Raw genomic sequence first — 7,375 nt, forward strand, 5'->3', positions numbered from 1 at the left:
AACAAAGAAAACAGAGACAAAGACAGAGAGAATTTGGACAAGAGATGTTGAAAGAGCTTCAGGTAAGTGTACCACTCATAATAGCTCTCACTCTTTAATCTATATATGTTTTTTAAAGTATGACTATTTTTATTTTACTATAGACATACTATTATATAAGGGCAATTCAGAAAGAGATACCATTAATAGATACTAATTTCTGTATATATTTGATTTTTTAAATATTTTTTTTTTCTCAGAATGTAGCATCCAATGCTAAAAGAAGACTAATGATGGAAAAAGTTAAGACAATATGGACAAAGGTTCAGAGAGAGCTGATGGTATGTTTTCAATTTTGTAATCTTTGTCATACCAAATAAATGGTGTATTATTCGATATTTTTAGACTGCATAAATAAGTTTCAATTTACATTGATGGATGTAATTCTTTTGTCTAGCAAACTCTGATCATTTTTTTTTCAGGGAGTGACATCAAATATACAGCAGAGAAGACAGTCTATGGAATCAGAAAAATCAAAGTGGATTGCAATTCACAAGGAGTTATTGGTAAAATCTTCATTTAATTATGTATGTTCTCAATTTCTTGTTTTGTGCTTTGATAAAGAAACAAAGTAATTGTACTTCATGACTTAAAAAAATATTAGGGCAACTCAAAGGGACCAACTGTCAGCAATTTTTTAAACTCATTATTATGTTTGGCAGTTTAGTTTTGGAAATTTATTCATTTTTTAATGAGTATTGGAGAGTTTACATGTACATGTAGCTGTATATACAATGTACTTGTATGTAGGTGTTAACAAGAATGCTGTAATGTACAGTATACATGACGAATTTTTCATTTTATAGGTAACTGTAGATGCAAAGACAAACAAATTTCAAGGGAGGAAATTAAAACATTTGAAAGAATCCGTTAACAAAAATGTGAGTAATTTTTGTTAAAAGTGGTTATTTTCCAGGACTCTATTTATACATCTTAAATACATCTTGAGATGTTACTTTTGAAAGTAATCTTTATTATGTATTTTAGCTCTAATTAAGACATGCTCTTTGTGTTGCAGGGCACTTGCAATCATGACTGTCAACAGTTACTTGATGAAGAACCAGAACTATTTGTACCCAGGAAACTATTCCTGTTTAACATAGAAACATTCAAAACTGATCACAAGGTAAGATTATGGGATAGATTGTTAAGTATAATTTGAAAAGTATTTCATTTCTTTTTTTATAGTTCCATAAATAACTTCTTGAAATTATTTAAAACTTTCAATTAAAGTTTAAGTCTATAGAAAACTTTTGATGAGTGCCAAAAGTTAAACTTCTGATCCATCAGAGAAAAATCATTGCTGATTAGATGTTTTTTTTCTTGTTGATCAATGGAAATAACAAGATGTCCATGGGTCACAACACTCACCTGAGTTACTTCATGATTTGAACAATTTAGAATCTACACTACCCCCAGGATGATTCCCAATTTAAGTGTCAGCTTTTCTGGCTCTGGGGTTCTTGAGAAGAAGATTTTCTAATGACCTCACCCTATTTCTGTCTTTTCTTGATTATCTCCCCTTCTAGGGGTTTCCACTTCACCGAAGAATGCTTTGTACCAATTTTGGTTAAAATTGGCCCAGTGGTTCTTGAGAAGGAGTTGAAAATGGGAAAAGTTTACAGACAGACGACGGACAACGGGTGATCAGAAAAGCTCACCTGAAATACTAGAAACAGTGTAATCATGCATTTATGAATTTCCATTTAGAATTCACAGAATATTTCTATTTCAGCATGTTGAGGTTGTGCAAGAAAATAGAAATTCAGAGAGCAGAATAAATGAAACTACACCTATTTTAGATGAGGTACGTAATGATTTTTAGCAATTATAGCATTTTCTTCCTAAAAAAAGCTGAATACAACTCGTAAAAGGAAGAGGTTTATCTTTGCCTGCCATATTTTTCTTTATTTGTCTTTATTTCTTGAGCCCCTATATATGCCTCTCACTTGGTATACCATACTGCTGATAATTCTTATGTAAGAAAACTAATATTGAGTATTTACAAGTCATGTTCAGCTTTTATGTTTACAATTCCTATTGTTTGTTATCCATTTTATGATTCCTGATTTATTAATGATTGGGCTTGTAGGATCTAAAATTCATAAAGGATTTGTAATTGAATGACTATTTCAATTTTCAGAAGTCCAGTTGTATGCCAAAGAAGAAAACGTTAAGATCGACAATAAAGAAATTCTTAGGATTTAAATAAGGATGAACCCAAACATGGTTTTGAACCAAAAAGAATGTATTTTGTTGCCAGTGAAAGAATGCATTCATTAACCATGCAAAAAGATATTTTCTAGTGATATTTACTACATAACATCAATATTACATTTTTTTATGATGATTGTCTTAAATACTAGTCAATTTAAATAAAAAAGTGAATGACATTATAAGATTTTGCTTTTCATTTTTTTCCATTGATCATGGATTCCATATCAGTTTGAGGAAGGCTCAAATTTAGCGATTTGTCTTCATTTGAAATAGGTTTTTAGTGAGAATTTATTGACATTAAATTGCTACGAAAGATAACTATTACCCTTAAAACAAAATGAATTGCTATTTATAATTTTAGGGGTCTCAAAACTCTCCCTAATAATGCTCAAACTGAATCCTTGCTATAAATTCTGCTTATACAGCAACATTCTCCAACCATGGGAACTACTTTTCCATCTTAGACGAGGCATGGGAAGTCCTACATAGCAAATGATCAACAAAGGTTGAACATGACAAGAGGCCCAAGGGCCTTAACAATCAACTTAGTATAAAAGAACTCTGTAAAGAATCTTTGGAATATGGTGATTTAGGAAACAAAATAAACCAATAGACAAAGATATGTTGCTTCAAAACCTGAGGAAAAGGCCAGTGAGTGTTCAACAGAATAGTTAGTCTGATTATAATCAACATCTGTTACAGAATAATTCATTTACCTATAAATAACATTATTTTACAGAGATTAATTATAATAGGTGAATGACAAAGGAGATTAGCTTTTCTTACAGCTGGATAAAATTTTTGATACATGAGTGTAATGGAGCCCCAGCCTGACTCCAGAACACCTCCCTGGAACCATGAATTTCATAATTTTTGCAGAGACACCCCTGCTCATTAAAACCATGCACTTAGTTTGCCTGCTTAATTACATGGAGCAGAAAAGATTATCAAAGAAATTATTCATTTTCACTGTTTGTTCAATACATTACTTAACTCCAGAACTCCTAATCCAGAGGCTATGAATTTTACAATTTTAGAAGAGGCACTCTTGCACATGATAATCATGCACTTGGTTTGATTACTTAACACCAAGTGGCAGAGAAGATGACTTTCAAAGAATTAATGCACTTTCATTGCATGATTAAGAGCCAAACTCTTCCCCAGAACCCCTAACCCAAGAATTTCCCAATTTTAGTTAAGATATTCTTGCTCACTTTAATCAAACACTTTGTCTATTAAATACCCAAGAACAGAGATTTTCAAAGTATTTTCATTTCAAATGCCTTTTCTCAGATCAATTTGTCAAGGAAAGCCAAAATCATTCACATTTTATACAGTCCATTCTACTTCAATCTTAATCAGGTCAAGACCACTAGATTTTCTGACGTCGGCATAAATTTGCATGTAAATTAGCTATCTGTTTACTTTACCGACTCTTGAATGAGTCGCAATGCATTGTGGGCTACTACAAGTATCAACACAAACTCAGGTGTATTGAAAATAAAGTGGAAATTTAATTGTCCCTTGGAAACTCATTTTCAATTCTTTTTTGATATTACTGAAAGAAATATTGGAAATGATGTATTATCTTTCATTTCTATGCTCACATTTACAAAATTTTCTTTAAGAAGCCTTATATCAACTTGTACATGTGTAATACAAAGGCGTAAACTATTGTTCAAAGAGACGTAGGTGCTATTGTGTCTATAAAGCAGTGAGTGTATTTTTTACATGTGATATACACGAACATAGTTTTAGACAGCAGTGTAATGTGCGCAATTATTATTTAGCTCCTCAATATCATCAAAATGTTTTTATATACATTCAAACGTCAAAGCGTTTGTACAGTATTGGAAGCAACTACGTGTATTAATCATCTAAAACAACTCCAATATCAAATGTGAGCATGGAACAGTGTCTTTGGGAATATAATCTTTCAATGTCAGCCTTATAAAGTAAACAAGAGGCCCAATGGCCTTAACGGTCACCGGAGTACAATACAACAATTTAGAGGATCCATAAACTGATAAATGAAGCTTTAAATGTTGCCCAAAAGCAAGAAAAATAGTATGATAAGCATCAACAGAATAATTGGTATAGCATCTATCTGTCCCCCATTTAACACTATTACCATGCAGACTATTAACAAAATGTCTATTTTTAATCCCAAATTACTACTTCTCACATTGGTCTCTGATAAAAATACCCTTGCAAACTAAAATTTTACTCTGTTTGCCTCGAATATGCCCAGAAGCATAGAAGATTTTCAAAGAAATGCATGTTCACTATATAATTATAAATAAATAAAGCCCCCCCCCCCCCCCCCTTACACCAGAACATCTTATCCAGGAGCCATGAACTCACAATTCTGGAAGAAGAACTTTGCTTTACTACCAGTAGTAGAAAAAATATTTTGAAAGAAATTATGCATTTTCACTATAAAATCAATAGAGCCCCTCCCCCCTTCACCAGAACCCTGACCCAGGGGCCATGATTTTCACAATTTTGGAAGAGGCATTCTTCCTTATCATAACCATGCACTTTCTTTATTTGAATAATACCCAGGAGCAGAGAAGAAGATTTTGAAAGAATTTATGCATTTTCCCTATATAATCAATAGAGCCCCGCCCTAACAGCAGAACCCTTCACCTAGGAGCCACGAAATTCACAATTTCTGAGGAGGCAGCCATGCTCATCATAACTATGTACTTAGTTTATTTAATATCCAGGAGAGAGAAGATTTTCAAAGAAATAATGCATTTTCACTATATATATATCAATTGAGCCCCACCCTGACACCAACACCCCGACCCAGGGGCCATGAAATTCACAATTTTGGAAGAGGCAACCATGCTCATCATAACTATGCACTAAGTTAGTTTATTTAATACCCAGGAACAGAGAAGAAGATTTTCAAAGAATTAATGCAAATAATCAATAGAGCCCCACTCTAACACCTGAACCCCTGACCCTGGGGCCATGAAATTCACAATTTCTGAAAAGACAGCCATGCTCATCATATCTATGTTCTTAGTTAGTTTATTTAATACCCAGGAGCAGAAAAGAAGATTTTCAAAGATTTAATGCATTTTCACTAAATAATCATTAGAGCACCACCCTAACACCAGAACCCCTGACCCTGGGGCCATGAAATTCACAATTTTGGAAGAGGCACTCTTGCTCATCATAACTATATACTTGTTTAGTTTATTTAATATACCCAGGAACAGAGAAGAAGATTTTTAAAGAATTAATGCATTTTCACTAAATAATCAATAGAGCACCGCCCTAACACCAGAACCCCTGACCCTGGGGCCATGAAATTCACAATTTTGGAAGAGGCACTCTTGCCCTTAATAACTATGTACTTAATTTGTTTATTTGATACCCAGGAGCAGAGAAGAAGATTTTCAAAGAAATAATGCACTTTCACTATATGATCTATATAGCCCCACCCTAGCACCAGAACCCCTGACCCTGGGGCCATGAATTTCACAATTTTGGTAGAGGGTTCAATGCTCATTACAATCATGCCAACAGTTTGACTGCTTGATGTCCAGCAGTAAAGAAGAAGTTTTTTAAAGATTGCATTAATTTTGGTGGTTTTAGCCCCACCCATCAGGCCCCAGGGGGGCAGGGACCATGAAATTCACATTTTTTGTTCCCCTTCACCCATAGATGCTATATACCAAATTTGGTTGAAATTGGTTAAGCGGTTCTGGAGAAGAAGTTAAAAATGTTCAAAAGTTAATGCACGACGCACGCCGACGGACGAAAACGGATAGCAATAGGTCACCTGAGTGACTCAGGTAACCTAAAAAGAAACAGTACATTTTTTCCGGTGACCAAGTAAATATTATGCAGTAGACCGACAAAATCCACGTCGCTGTTGAATCGTAAACATGTACATGTAGTAGCCCGTCATGCTTTGCGATTCCTTCAATTGATTGGGGAATTGGTTTGACGAAAACATAGTCACGTGATGAAAAGTGCCTTCCATAGAAGGTAGTGTACCTGACCTGTTAATCCACTGTCAAAAGGGCCCACAAATTAGTTTATGAAGCAAATGTACACTTGAAATTAAACAGTGAAGGATCTAAAGAACATACATTGTTTTTAGGAGAATCACAAAGCCACTAGACTCTCAGATTGTTAACAGGCTTATAATAATCTGCAAATCCACTCCATGACAGAAGTTTCAGAATCACTTAATTCTGTTGAATCACCATTTGCAGGGATCAATGTTCATGGGTAACTAAAATTCTACTGGTTTGTGTGGATGTATTTTCATTGATAAATTGTATGTTGGATTAGATAAACAACTCTACTGTACTCATTGTAAGTGTGTATCAATGTTTGTGAGGATGTATATTAGTGGGTAGGGTTACCCACAAAATCCATGAACACTGATCCCCCATGAACATAGTTAGAATAATCTTACTGTGTCTTGGGACAGGCCCTCACCACAGTTAAACCGGGTCCTTAGGACATTTATCATTTTAATGATAGAACATTCTATTTACCATGAACAATGATGTCTTCTTCCTAAACCAGGTTTTTACAGAAAAAAAGAACATACAATTTCCATCATTTCATGAAATTTTTAATTGCCTGTTCACTATTTATCATGATGAACTAAAAGTAACTGTATGACAATTGATAAAAAGATTAAATTTCTGATAGGGTGAACTCTGGGTAACAAACAACAATGTCCAGACATCAAAATCAGATTGTCCTGTTTCCATGCATATTGGGGGTTACATACAATGTTACATCCCTTTAATATTAGACCACATTTAAATGACTCAAAAAAGCATAAAAACAATACAATCTATTGAGATGCCTGAGTACAGATTATGAATCGCTAACAAGTCTCAAATGTCAAAATAAAAAACCTGTCATTTATCACATTCTCCATGACCACATGTGTACCTTCCTAACACCCTGTTGTGCATGATAAAGTGAGACAAAAATGAAGAAAAGCTCCCTTCCTGAGTGGAATTCATGTGAACTTGCAGATTAATTTAAGTACTGCTTCAAATAAGCTCCTGTACAAAATTATTACTCAGGTACCAACTAATTTTTCCTAAAAAATAATTTAAGTAGAAATAAATTATAC

At 33.9% G+C, this 7,375-nt stretch overlaps 1 long non-coding RNA gene across 1 annotated transcript; it reads left to right on the top strand.

The window, feature by feature from the left end:
* The first annotated feature begins 249 nt into the window (after nt 1-249).
* LOC133200455 (uncharacterized) lies at nt 250-920 on the top strand. Its single transcript, XR_009722956.1, has 3 exons — nt 250-320; nt 462-545; nt 846-920. It is a non-coding gene; the product is annotated as an uncharacterized LOC133200455 (long non-coding RNA).
* Nucleotides 921-7,375: the final 6,455 nt, after the last annotated feature.

The sequence above is a fragment of the Saccostrea echinata genome, unplaced genomic scaffold, assembly GCF_033153115.1.
Source record: "Saccostrea echinata isolate AGI-Se365-2 ecotype Australia unplaced genomic scaffold, CSIRO_AGI_Sech_v1 ptg000002l, whole genome shotgun sequence".
Taxonomy (NCBI): Eukaryota; Metazoa; Mollusca; class Bivalvia; order Ostreida; family Ostreidae; genus Saccostrea; species Saccostrea echinata.